The sequence below is a fragment of the Leptinotarsa decemlineata genome, unplaced genomic scaffold (assembly GCF_025532065.1).
Source record: "Leptinotarsa decemlineata unplaced genomic scaffold, Ldec_3_MD MMD2_tig00026294_RagTag_RagTag, whole genome shotgun sequence".
In the NCBI taxonomy this organism is placed as follows: Eukaryota; Metazoa; Arthropoda; class Insecta; order Coleoptera; family Chrysomelidae; genus Leptinotarsa; species Leptinotarsa decemlineata.
This window is the reverse complement of record NW_027412674.1, coordinates 3,104,479-3,120,071: the sequence shown is the minus strand read 5'-3', so window position 1 is coordinate 3,120,071 and position 15,593 is coordinate 3,104,479. Positions and strand designations below refer to the sequence as shown.

The following is a 15,593-nucleotide window of genomic DNA, read 5'->3' as shown; positions in this document are numbered from 1 at the left end:
AAGTTTAACCGATATAGGAGTTTGACACATTCATATATCCATTCTTCTTCTGCCAACAACGCCCAAAACTTCGTGATAATACCTTCAACCTCACAATCCACGCTCATACCACTTATATCATTGAATATGTCAGTTGCAGTAATAAACGAAGCATAAGTTCCAATCGTCAACGGCCTACCAATGTTCTTGCACATTGCGAGGCATTTCAAAAGTGATTCGAAGGCACCCTTCGACAATTCTTAGTCGCAAATTTTGTTCAAACACTGGTTGCGTTTTTGAGATAAGCACAGAAAAAAATAATCAAGGGGTGTCAAATCTGGTGACTGTGAATGCCATTCAAAAGCTATGTTATGTTTCAATCCAAAATCCAATGCTGTGGAAAATGTTGGACACACAACCAAGACGTAATGTGGAGGAATACCGATCTGTAGAATATCGAACTACGACAAAACCAGTGACGTGATATCTTCAGAATATAAATTGAAAAATCGGCATCTAAAAATAAAAATCGACTTTTTTCCGATTTTTTGTCAAAAGTGCATGGCTTGTGAAATAGCGAATTTGATTCATAATTTAGCGTCTTACTGTATTGCATTTTATTATTGGAAATACTTGTTTCATTAATGGACCTTAATGTTGTTTAACCTCTTCGTCCTGAACATATTTCAACAAATTTGACAAATGAGAAATATCATTTTCAACTACAATGGGGAATGTTCCTCAATTTGGGTTATTACAGCAAATGCCAGTTTGAACAAAATAAAGTTGAGTTCAATTCATGAGCTTTTCAAATTCACTTCGAAAAGTATTCAAATTGATGTTTCAAATATTGGGTTTTAATTTTTGAAGGGATTTGTTTCTAATTCACATATTGGCAACAGCGCCTATATCAAGTTGAAATAATTTATACCTACCTAGATATTCTACTTTAAAAAAAGGAAAATTATCTTTATAAATCAACAATCAAGGCAAAATATAAATTATTGTTCAATACCACTTCCACAAGCCACATGAACAACAGTTGTTTTCTTATTTATTTATATAGAGGAAGATAGGTTAGGTGCACAAAATGTCATATGTCACAGAATATCTCGGAACATAAGTAAACAGAACAGCACGCCTCTGAAATATGTCATCTTTGTTTGTCTCATATAGGTTGCAGATTCATTCATTGTCCTTTATTAGCTATAACCGATGTTGCCAAATGGTGAAATAGAAACGAATCCCTTTAAATGTTGAATGAATTATTTCATTCCTCTTTTTCAAGTATTTCAATATTTTTTTTTAAGAAAAAGGTTGAAATGATATGTTTAAAATGCGTTGTTTTAGAGCTCTTTTATGAAAACTACTTGATTTTCGTCAGGAGGAACATTCCCAATTTCATAAATATTAGACGATTTATTTCAGTGATCGCCCATGCAACAATCTTGTCAGTTTAGGGAACTGAAAAATTTTCATTGTCCTCATTTGAACCTTGAATGGCACATATAAACCACCGGGATATCGTTCGCAAATCGAGACATCATAAACAAAGCAAGTCGAGATTAGATCGGTCAAGTAGGCTGGGGCGGCAATGCTTTCAATAGAGGCTAGGTAGGTGTACTTTATCATCTTCGCGGGCACACCCTCGTCTTCATATTACCAGGACCGGATTTAAATGAATGAACAGTTGTTGCCAGTTGAAATTCGCAGGTTTAATTTGCTATTATGATTCTGATAGTGCCTGGACCTTAATTAAATTGAGACAACTCATCATCATCATCATCATCATCAAATCAAATTCACTTGTACAATGAATGAAAATGATTTGCTTCTCTCCACTGATTCCCATAACGTCACGAAAATAAGACACCAATGGTTCAATTGATATTCAGATATTGATATTCAGAACATGTTGATATAATAAAACATTTTTAATTCGAATAGAAACAGTATAAGTCGGGTGACCTGAGTGCCGGCTATGCGGTGTCATGTCAAGGCACGATAAATTTTAACAATGAAATCCTATTATCGAAACACGTGTCATTTACGTACTCTGTTAATGCATTCAAACATATTCTTGTTGAAATTTTTTGTTATCCAAGTAATGAAATTGATTCAATTTGAAAATTGATATTTCATTTTTATATTGATGTATTCCGCTGAAAATATTTCAGGAAATGATCTTCACAAATACCAATCGACCTTAGATAAATGTTAATTTTTTTTACACTCAAACGAGCAACCAGCAATAGATAAATCCACAGGTTTAAAAATCTAAAAAATCTGTTTTTAAAATCTGTTTTTCCGTTAACCAGCTGTCGCACCCCTACGAACGACAACCCTCAGAAGTCGAAACTTGTGCGAGCTAAGGATTAACGAGGTCTTACCTTTTAACGTGTGATTCCTAACACGGGTTGGACGATAGCAAGTGAAGATCGATCGTTCAGACTAGGGCTTGAACCACCGACCAACACGGCAGTCAATTCGAGTGAGTGAACAAATCACCCACGCCGAACCGCTTGGCTACCGACTCTCATGGTATTGCCAAATAACGAAGTTATCGTAAAATTTTGAGATCTTGTGGTATCACTGTAGATAAAATAATGATGAAATTTTCAGCCCTTCTGCAATATAGCTTCACGTGGACCTGAAGTGGAAATTGAAAATTATTTCCTGTATCTCGTGACCCTATGACTAATTTTAGATAGATATTTAATATTAAGATGAATATATTAGGCTTAAGAACTCTCTTTAGACTCAAGTTAATAAATGTCGGAGGGGGTCAGAGTAAAATTTTTAATTTTTTGATGATATGAATTTTATATTGAACTTTAACGTAAATGAGAAGTCAAAACTATCGAGGAGAGATTCATACGTATAAAAAAATAAATATTTCCAAGTAAATTTCGAAATATTAATCTCTTCCAGCTACTTACACAGTAGACTCTGATAAACGTCTGATGATGATGATGATGAAGAAGAATTCCTATTCAATATTAACGATTGGTGCTTCTTGGTTTGGGAGTGTAAAGTTATAGCTCTAACACCCTCGTACTTAATATTAACTGTTTTACCACATAATTTACATTCTCCAGTAAAGTTATCACTCTTGGTGAGCCAATCAAATTGAGTTAACCACTTATCAAGAAATGATGTCGAATATTTGCCGTATTTTATCTTTTTCTGTGGCACTTGTTCACTTGCGCAATCGGAATTTTCATCACTAGACCTTAAAACATAACAACATAGAAATAATTTGATCAAAATACGCAAAACACGAGTGCATGGATCGCTGTTAGATACAGACTAATGAACGAACGAATGAAAATCAAAACAAATGAGTAATGATAATGAGTGAGACAAAGACGACGCGGCTTGACATGGGTGAGAAAGGTATAGTAAAACAAAATAACTACACGCGCGCGTATCACGTTATACGAATTTCGCTACTAGCTACCCTACTGCCACCTACTGGCGAGTAGGCCGTTGACTAGCGCGATCGTGATTTACGCCGCGCCGCTCTTCGCCATTTCGACACCGCGTATCGTTACTTTTGCACAACTTCTTATTCCTGGAGAATTTTGTATATTTTAAATTCTTTCCGCGAGCCGTGAGAGTTTAGTTTTCAGAGCTTAAATCCGGGAGTCTCCTGGAATTCCGGGAGAGGTAGGAACCCTATGTGACACCCAAGTCAACTTGCCAAGTTTTTATGTCAGTGTTGGTGGTTTGACCAATCAACCGGCAACTGCGGTAGCAGAAATTTGTAATGCTACAATACGGAACCTCAGGAAGGTAAAGACAAACACAATTAATTTACATCATGAATTATATATAATTGGAAAAAAAACACCTGTTGTTCCTTGAAGAGGATCTTGTGGCAATATCAAATTTTGAAGTTGACATATAACATGTAATTAATTCGTACATTGTAGTACCAGCCAATGACAAAGCTCAACTTGGTTGATATTGGAGACACCCTACATTTTGTTTTATGAGAGAGATGACATTGGCAGATCAAGATCTTCAGATGATGTGGGGCGGCAGGAATCAATGAAGTCGCCCCGGAGCGCCAATAAATTTTTGTTATTGTCTTATAATTTCATGATTTGTATTTTGGAAGTGTTATCATTATATTGTTTTCCTTAAAGGAAAAAAAGTAAATATATATATATATATATATATATATATATATATATATATATATATATATATATATATATATTTCTTCTGGCACTCCTCAGACTGCAGTTTGAGGAGTGCCAGAAGATGACAGTACTACCAACTGTCGAAAGCGCTCGCAGATGATTAATAGAAGATATAAAGCTTCAAATCCTTTTTGTGGAATTTATTATTGAAATACTCAAAATAAAGGAAAATTAGTTGCATCAATCAATATATATATATATATATATATATATATATATATATATATATATATATATATATATATATATACAGGGTCCTGCAACAGTGGCGCGGTGTTCCATATCTCTATATAGGAAGCAGATAGGAATCTAATTTTCTATAATATCACCTTATTGCTCGAGCTCGACAAAATAAAAATATTGGCGGTCACACAGGGTGTTCGATTTTTTCTGGGCGGATCCCAACTGTGTCTTTTTAAATGGCAACCTATATTTTTTATCGCTTTTTCGGTTTCTTCATAGAAAATAAAATAAACTTTATGTATATCTGCACTTCGAAAATATTGACGGTTTTCGAGATATCTAGCATGACAGGTTTTTTTTTCCAATATTCGTCACTCAGAATATTTGAAATTATAAAGTGGTGCCAAGTCCAGTTGAAATTTTTTTTTGGTCGAATATTCTACATTGGTAACTCTCTCAAACGATATATCTGAAATCGACCTGTGATATACAGGGTATGAAAAACCGCTTGCCAAATATTGTAAATGAAAATTTGCAAAATCTTCCTTATATTAAATGGAACACCCTGTATATTATTGATCCATAAGAAGCGCCAACGAAACCTCTACAAATTTCATTAAGTATTCCCTATGGCTAAGTTCAATAGTTTTTCTTAAATGAGCATTTCTTTCGAAAAATGGTCATTTTTTCAAAGCGAAATCCATTTGACGACTGATAAGAATATACAAAAAATACCCTTTCCTTAAAATATCGCCCATTCCTAAAATTACCTGTTGCTTGCTAGATAAACAAGTTGCGAATTACACCACAAAATGGACGTTCTTGAATAGTTACAATAATTTCAAAAATCTCGGAATTTGTGCCATATTCTTTCGGTCTAAAACAACCTTTCAGCGAATGAAATATTTATTGGAAATCAAGTAGTCTGGCAAATGACAGAACAAAATATTTGGCTGCAAATGACTATTGAAATTTTTAGTCAATCGTGAAGTTGAACTGTCGGTATAATTTCATCAGAATGTTGTTATCAAAAAGTGATTTGATTGATATGATTTTCATATTAGGTGAATCAGACAGGAATTGTTTATTGGCAAGTAGAATTTATTCTCAACGGTATCCAGATAGAAGGCATCCAGATGAAAGATCTTTCCGAAAGATCTTGGGACGATTCGTTGAAACTGGATCTATTAATTATTCCAAACATGAGCGCATCAAGCCAGCTACTAATGAAGATAATGAATTGCAAGTTCTTCTTGCTGTTGAAGAAGATCCTAGTAGGAGTCAACGACAAATTGGGGAAATAGTGGATATAAGTGAGAGATCAGTGCAACGAGTATTGAAGAAACATCGCTTGCATCCATACCACGTTCAGTTACATCAAGAACTACTGTATGCTGATTTCGAGAAAAGAGTGAGATTTTGCAATTGGGCCATGAACAAAATTCGTCGAAACGAATATTTTTTCAATAATATTTTATGGTCGGATGAATCGACATTCCATAAAAATGGATTTGTAAATCGACATAATTACCATTATTATGCGACAGAAAATCCTCACTTATTGAGACAGGTGGATTATCAACATAGGTGGTCGATAAATGTCTGGGGAGGCATCATTGGAGAATATGTAATTGGTCCATACTTTTTTGAGGGACATATGAATGGTGCAATGTATCTCAATTTCTTACGAAATGATTTACCAGGTTTGTTAGATGATATTCTTCTTGACCTCCGCAATAGAATGTGGTTACAACATGATGGTGCACCTGCTCACTATTCGGCAGAAGTGAGAGATCATCTAAATGAAGTATTTCCCAATAAATGGATAGGACGGAATGGGCCTGTACGGTGGCCCGCTAGATCACCAGATTTGACGAAACTAGATTTTTTATTATGGGGATACATAAAAAATATGGTTTACGTTGAGCCACCAACTTCTCCCGAAAATATGCGACTTAGAATAACGAATGCTTTTCGCAGCATTACACCAGCTGTCTTGCGCAGGGTAGAACAGTCTTTCAAACATAGACTTCAGCTCTGCATTCAAGAAAATGGAAGACATGTTGAACATATTTTATAAAAGTTTCATTATCAACCTTAATTAAACTCTCCCTTTTGTAGTTTTGTAATTTGCCAGTTGACAAATTTGAATATCTAGAACTCAAGCTCTGAATGAATATAATAACATGAAAAAAATAGTTATTTATAATGTTTCTTTCTTTTAACTTGTTTGGTTTGATATTGCACGATTTATGAGTGAAATTCTGCATCCAATGAAAAAATAATTTTCCATTTAGCAAAAAGTGATAGGTACATACATTTATTTCGTTAAAAAATATTTGTTTGGACACCTTCTAATGTACAAAATTGAAACAAGATATCTTTCGTATATTTTTATCAGTCGTCAAATGGATTTCGCTTTGAAAAAATGACCATTTTTCGAAAGAAATGCTCATTTAAGAAAAACTATTGAACTTAGCCATAGGGAATACTTAATGAAATTTGTAGAGGTTTCGTTGGCGCTTCTTATGGATCAATAATATACAGGGTGTTCCATTTAATCTAAGGAAGATTTTGCAAATTTTCATTTACAATATTTGGCAAGCGGTTTTTCATACCCTGTATATCACAGGTCGATTTCAGATATATCGTTTGAGAGAGTTACCAATGTAGAATATTCGACCAAAAAAAAATTTCAACTGGACTTGGCACCACTTTATAATTTCAAATATTCTGAGTGACGAATATTGGAAAAAAAAACCTGTCATGCTAGATATCTCGAAAACCGTCAATATTTTCGAAGTGCAGATATACATAAAGTTTATTTTATTTTCTATGAAGAAACCGAAAAAGCGATAAAAAATATAGATTGCCATTTAAAAAGACACAGTTGGGATCCGCCCAGAAAAAATCGAACACCCTGTGTGACCGCCAATATTTTTATTTTGTCGAGCTCGAGCAATAAGGTGATATTATAGAAAATTAGATTCCTATCTGCTTCCTATATAGAGATATGGAACACCGCGCCACTGTTGCAGGACCCTGTATATATATATATATATATATATATATATATATATATATATATATATATATATATATATATATATATATATATATATATATATATATATATATATATATATACAGAGATATAAATATTAACGAGTGTGTATGATATAAATCAAAAGGGGAAAATTCGTGGACTGAACACTCAAAAAATAGGGGCAAACCGCGGACACGTGTTTCTGGCTATTGGCCTCATCAGCGCAGTGAAGTCAATTGCAAAGATGGACAACAACTGGTTACCAAAAATGAAAAACATCACATATGCACGGTGTCATCAACAGGAGCTAACCGCACATTTGTGGTTTCAATTAGAAGACCTAGAATTCCCAGGCATCATCTAACATCACCACGTAGCCAGAAACACGTGTCCGCGGTTTGCCCCTATTTTTTGAGTGTTCTGTCCACACGAATATATATATATATATATATATATATATATATATATATATATATATATATATATATATATATATACACACATTGCATAGTTCATATTTTCCCTCAGACTGAACCGCGCGACAAAAAAATCACGCAGTTGTATAAATTTAGTCACTTCCTAGTCTTGTTTCGTGTATGTTTTTTGATGTTTTCAGGGCACTCGTACATCATCATTCGTATTCGTATTACATCATTCTCATTGCTTTAGAAATGGGTTTCCATTTTTCCTTTCATATCATTTCATTAGTTCTCGCCTATCAGCCAAGTCCGACTCTCAATATTGTCTGCATATGAGATGGCAAATTTGATTAGAAAGCACGTGTTCGACTAACGGGTCACGTATTCCGTATGTTTGTGTACAATGCAAAAATCAACTAATAGGATGAGTCACTTTTGTGGTGTAATGTTCGAGGGCAAGGTAAATATGCGATGAAACACAATACGAAAAAACAAATAATTCACACATTCTACCATGCTTCTTCCCCACATGAATACAGGGTGCATCAACGATATGGAGGTGGAGAGGCGGTTTTCTATTTGAGATAGGGAAAATGTTTCGGAGGAAAGTTGTAGAAAGCTATGTTACGGAAATAACTACGGCATTTTTGGGTAATCCATAAAGGTGCAGCTCATTGAAGTTTTGTTTTTTCAATGAATTCTCATGGAAATCATGGTGGGATTCGTGTTATAAAATTGGGTTCATTCAAAAGCAAATATTTCATACCAGATGAATGAACTAATTTCTCAGTAGGGTATTTTTATTTTCTAGTCATAATTTCACCGATTGTCGTTTTTTCATTCAGTGATAACCAAAACTCTGTATCTTTTTTTGTTTTTTTAAACACCCTGTGGATACATAACCGAATAGTCCACACTATGTGATTCCAGAAAATGTTGGATTTGATACTTTATTTATATCGGAAATGTATCTAATACTAGAGAGAAGTTTGAAAAAACCAAAGCAATAACTATTTTTCTAGTTATTGGTATTAAACTGTAACTAAAACAATTTCAAAAAGCATAAATTCACAGCTGGGGTTTGAATAATCTTTCATTTTGAACTGAGCATAAATTAGGTATTTCTACAAGTTCTTTTCAAAGTTTGATGTCGCTGGAATTGAAAAAGCTGCTTCTCCAAAGCTTGGAATATTGTTCCACAACTTGAATATTTCCACTTTGGCCTTTTAAGTTCCATTTCTTTCTTAGTTTTATAAACTTGAACTGACAATTGTCAAGTCAAATAGAATATTATGCAACGATCATGTAATGATGGTTATTAAGACACGAGTATTAACCGGGATACGAAACGAGTCGAAGGCGAGTTTTGTATGGTATATGCGAGTGTGTTAATAACCATTACATGAGAGTTGCATACGCTATTTTTTCTAAACCCGATAAATAATGAAAAACTATAAATATTATATTTGTATTGAACACATTTACAGTACTTAACTCATATTTTTTTGGGAAAGAAAGTTTTTGGCTTTCTACTACTCCATCTGATACAAAAAAATGGATGAGAGAATCTTCCAAAGAAAGGAAGGAATAATCAATTTGAAAATAAGTAACTCTATACATGGATGTGTAGATCATGCAAAGAAGTAACTTTCAGACACAAACTGAAAGAAAGTCCTCCTGAAACAGCTACTTTCATATAAACATTGAATTACACGAAAGAAAAAATTCTTTCGAAACAAATACTTCTATATGAACACTGAATTATACAGAAGATACTTTTCTCTATTCAGTTTGTATATCGAACATTCGTGGTGGAATAAGAATCAGATATCATTCACATGAGTTCTACTTTGAATGAATGGTAATAAATTGTACTCACATGGAACACTGTCACCCTAACTGGTGTACACGTGTTTCGCCTTAAGACACTTGCCCTAAGGCTCTTCAGTACCAAATTGGATAACATTATAGAAAATACATACACTTCATTCATGAATGAATTTGGTACTGAAGAGCCTTAGGGCAAGTGTCTTAAGGCGAAACACGTGTATACCAGTTAGGGTGACAGTGTTCCATGTGAGTACAATTTATTACCATTCATTCAAAGTAGAACTCATGTGAATGATATCTGATTCTTATTCCTCCACGAATGTTTGATATACAAACTGAATAGAGAAAAGTATCTTCTGTATAATTCAGTGTTCATATAGAAGTATTTGTTTCGAAAGAATTTTTTCTTTCGTGTAATTCAATGTTTATATGAAAGTAGCTGTTTCAGGAGGACTTTCTTTCAGTTTGTGTCTGAAAGTTACTTCTTTGCATGATCTACACATCCATGTATAGAGTTACTTATTTTCAAATTGATTAATCCTTCCTTTCTTTGGAAGATTCTCTCATCCATTTTTTTGTATCAGATGGAGTAGTAGAAAGCCAAAAACTTTCTTTCCCAAAAAATTAATCACTCCTAAAAATATAACCCTTTCAAATCAAATTAACTCATATCATTTTAAAAAACACAAACTTAATGGTATTATCATGGATATATGAAAACTATAAAGATTCTAATTATATTTATATTGAATATAACAACTGTAATTAATCTGATCTTTTAAAAATATTGGAGTCGATGGTATTCCTTCTATATCGCTATTTTCAGACATTTTGATAATATAGGTAGGTAATATGAAAACTGATTTTTACAAATAAAGCAATTAGTTACTTAGGTAAGAATCTAGGACAAACAAAGGAACAGGATTCTTGATTGAAAAATCATGGGTTTCTATTAGTTGATAATCTGTATCGTTATGGCATGAAAAATCTGTATCATAATGGATATTATTATGAAACGGATTATGGTCATATAAGTGTATTGTTAGAGTACGGGTGTAGAAAAAATATCTAATCAAATTTACTTTCGTAAAATTTCAATACACATTCCTTGCTCCTTATTCTCTTTGTTTTAACCTCTGTACATTTTGATTTCTGCAACTTACGGACTAAGTTCAAATTATGATTATTTATTAGATTATTTTCAAAATATTTGTTGTAAGAATTGTCATTTGTATTTGATGTAGACTGGTATTTTTCACGATTTTTTTCATCATTGTAAGAAACTAATGTTTCTTTTTGATTTTGGAATAAATCTGTTATAACATGATTATAATTACAAATGTTCACCATATATACTTTATTTCCAATACTCGTTTCCAAGTATCATCAAGAAGAGTGTTATTGGTTTTTACCATGTAACGGGTCACTGAATTCAAAAAATATTATAACATTACAAAAAGGCACTTAGGCGCTCCATATCCATATTTCTATCAAATCAATGAGAATTCTTTTTGATCCATTTTTGTCGATAGCAAAATCTCCGAACACGCAATATACTTCCAAGTTTTATGTCTTTCACCAACAAACTGAATATGTTATACAGTGCATTTCTATAATGTCCTCCCCCTTTTATTTTTTGAACGGGACAACTCAAAAAAAATGAAAATTGGGATAATGAAATTAAAGCATGAATACTTTATTTTGAAGTGAAATTGACAGATGAAACCTTTATGATGGCGACTTGGCGCCGTCTGGGAAAAATCAAATGGAAAGAGGGGGTCTTTTGACACATCATTTTGAAGCTCCTGACGATTACTTCACAAACCTAGAATATGAAGTCAATATCTATACCTACTATATAAAATGGCGGAACATTTAATACTTTCCTGAAGACAAACACATTAATATCGATATTTCTAGAAATATTCCTTTTTATCTGCCATATGACAATTCCAACAACCCAATAAGGTTTTTTAAGTTATATTTTGTTTATATAAAAACGACAAAAAAATTCAGTACGACAATGAACATCAATGTTCAGTTAGAATATTCTTATTTAGTTTTCTGTTTTACTAGTAGAAAGGTGAATATTACTGGAGTTTTTTCCCAACACCAAATCGTTATTTTTAACACCTCGACACGTGTTTCGATCACCAAGTGATCGATCATCTTCAAAGAGGAAGATTAAAAAAAGATTAAGATAAAAAAAAAAAGAAGTGTAATCTTCCTCTTTGAAGATGATCACTTGGTGATCGAAACACGTGTCGAGGTGTTAAAAATAACGATTTGGTGTTGGGAAAAAACTCCAGTAATATTCATTACTACACCAAAGGTTCCAAACAGTGCATCACTAGTTGAAAGATACTACGTCAACAATCTCTAAAGTGGTCAATTCTCGTCCATTGGAAGAAAAAATTTAAGTGATTTTTATTCACGGTTCGATATGGATATTGCATTCCAACAAGATGGAGCACAACCTTATTACTCCAGACAAGTAAGAAACTATTTGGATACTACTTTTACGGGTCGTTGGATTGGCCGTCGAGGTCCTATAGAATGGCCAGCCCGCTCGCCAGATTTACCTTTGGACATTTTTATGGGGCTATTTGAAGCAAAAGGTATACAAAACTGAACCTGCTTCAATATTGGATATACGACAGAGAATAATAAATATTTGTAGGGATATTGACGTTACTGTGTTCGAAAATGTTCGGCGTGAAATATCATATGTCAAGAAGTTCAAGGCAACCATTTCGAGTATCTTCTGAACTGACCTCAAGCTTATTACCTCATATTTTGTAGTTAAATGTCAATGTATTCAGGCAATTATTAAAAGATCCGACATTTTGTAGTAGTTGAAGATGTTGACATTATATTCTAGGATTGTGAAGCATTTGTCAGGTGCTTTAAAATAATGTGTCACAATACCCTCCTTTCCATTCAATTTTTTTCCCTGATGGTGCTCAGTCGCCATCTTGAAAGTTTCATCTGTCAATTTCACTTCAAAATAAAGTGTTCAATTGATTTCATCATCCCAAATTTCAATTTTTTGGGTTGACCCGTTCAAAAAATGAAAGGGGGTGACATTAAAGAAAATCACTGTATAGTTGAAGCTGTGGTGAACATATGTCCAAGACGAATGTACCAACATGAAAAGGAAAAAATCCCTAATCGAATTTACGCGAAATTTGAACATTCACCTTAGAGTACTCAAAACAATATGACACATCAATACTATCGATACCTTTTCAATTTCATTCTTGCGATTCTCCAAAAAAGCTACTTCTGAGGATAATTTATTCAACATCATGAAATACTGTCATCAAGTTTTGTAAAGATGCAGTAAAAAATATCACAACTGTCAATATCCTAATAATTTTTTTTCCTGAATAATTCGCTATCACGTGATGTATTTGTTTTATTTTTTTCAATTTTTTATCTTTCATGAAATAACTAACCCACCGAGGACTTTTATTTCAACTTCCTCACGTATACACTTCGACCAACCTTACAAAAATAATCCGCAACTCGAACGTGATCTTCGAAGGTTTCGAAAAGTGAAGTGTGTATTTTGTAATAGACCTTTCAACTTTGTTATTGGCCGTCGATTCTTTTGAACTAGTCGTAATTATGAGTCGGTATCATTGAAAAAATAAAAGGAATTAATGGAACGGACATAAACAGAGGTGTTCAGTATTGTATTGTAGTAACAATTATTGTTGATTGTAGCCTCTGGTCTGAATAGGATGTGTAGGTGAGCCATGGAATTCAGTTTCTTTTGGTTTTGAGAGACCTTCGATCTAACAAAGATTTTTCTGAAAGTTTCTTCGTGTAATTTACTATGAGCAAATCGCGGGCGTGTGTAATACTCGTAAACATGGAGTAATAGTTGGGGTGCGACTTCATATAAACTGTTTTTCACCCAATCATGGAAAAATCTAGTATCTCCAATAATGAGTTCATAATTTATCCCATCTCTTGAAAAATTCACACGGTGAAATAATAACGTTGGTGTTTCATAAGTTTGAATACAAGTTTGAAGTATATTTTTGAAATCCAAATAATATTTACCTATTAGCTTTTCAGAACGCGAAATTCATACGATTCGGGTTGAACTCACACATAGAACGAAATCCAAATTTATTGTGGTACTGAAAATCTCCTTTTTTTATTATTGAATTATCATATCTCCGGCGCCAGATTTCGTAAACAGTTTATATTTAATTTAAATAAATTATGAGATTCAAAGGTCGTAGTGAATGAAAATACGAATTATGCAGCATTCGTATTAATTATGAATCGACATGTTATACTTTTATAAATTCCTAATATGTTATGTTTAAAATATATTTTTCCGTTAACCAGCTATCGCACCCCTATGAACGACTACCCTCAGAAGTCTAAACTTGTGACAGCTAAGTACTAACTATGTTTCACCTTTTAACGTGTGATTCCTAACACGGGTTGGACGATAGCAAGTGAAAATCAATCGTTCAGCCTGGGGATTGAACCATCGACTCACACATCGGGCGATTGAGTGAGTGAAGAAAGCACTCACGTCGAACCGCCAGGCTACCGACCAATTCTTCAAAAAACAAAAATTACTGTTGAACTTTTAGATATTTATCTAAGTTATAGTCATCTGGTGATGACTAGAACTATAGAGAGGGTCTTCGTATAAAAGTACGAAAATAAACTGCATGGAACGCGATTGCGATTAATAGTATGTTGGTCAAACTAATCGGACTATATAAGCTCGATACAAGGAACGTGTTTCACATATTCGATTTCGTAGACCAGATATGTCTCTCCAAATGTTTTAGAGAACCGCGACAGAAAGTTTGGAAGTACGACAAAAGTGGAAAGAGATTCATTAACAGAGATAAAAACCTACTTTGAACTGTTATACTTCTGTGAATACTTGTTCAATTCAACCGAAATAAGCGCTATTTGAATCAGTGCACTTTTGCCAATGTAACACGAGTCAATTAATTCCGTCATAATAAAAATTGGTCGGGATTCGATAAAGTCGACGTTTAATGAAGAATCAGTCGAGTTCGTTGTTTTATCAGAATATTGCTAGGATGGTGGGTTGTCTATTAAGCAGAAGTAAATAAAACCGAGGAGATATTCACGGTCAGGATTTAGAAACGATTCATATTAGTATTCATCGTAAAGCGGACTCGAAAGTAAGGCTCTAGCTAGGGACCGTCCGAAACAACCTAAGAACATCGATTCATCGACAACATGGCCGACAATGAAGATGTATTGTCGGACAGTTCTGAAAAAGCGGAGATTGAACACTTTATGAAGTGTTGTGAGTACAAAAAATGTGGAGTAAAAGTTTGTATAAACTGTTGTGCGAAAAGGAACCAACAATTGAAGGTATTACTGGAAAACAAAGTGATATGCTGTGAAAAAACCGAGAATATACAAAATCAAAAGCGAAGCAACGAGAGTGAAAAAGAAATGCTGCTATTAGAAATCAGGTATTTGAAAGAATTACTAGAAGAAACAAGAGACAAAAACGATATATTGAACATCAATAACAGTTTATTGCTAGATAAAGTGGCGATATTAGAAAAAAATAATAGAAGAAATCATAAACCAGAGGAGAGTAATAAAGGCGCAAAAACGTAAACAATTCGCATGCCGGACAAGGAACGTCACATGAAAGTAACCCAGATACAGAAAGCTGGAATAAAATAAACTCAACAACAATGCAAAGTCCTAATGTCCAATGAAGTTATTTAGTACCTCGCGAGCAGATGGCGCACCTAAAAAAATACCACAACAGCCAACCTATGGACATATTGCCGGCAAAACAAGCGTAAACAATAAAATCCAAACAGTGGACCCATAACCCATAATAATCCAAACGACAACAATGATAATTTCGTGGAAGTCAAATATCGAAAACGAAACAAA

At 33.6% G+C, this 15,593-nt stretch overlaps 1 protein-coding gene across 2 annotated transcripts in view; it reads left to right on the top strand.

Moving 5' to 3' along the window:
- Positions 1-15,593, top strand: part of RhoGAP19D (Rho GTPase activating protein at 19D) — a 521,267-nt gene that overhangs the window by 74,476 nt on the left and 431,198 nt on the right. The gene's annotated exons all lie outside the window — the stretch shown is intronic.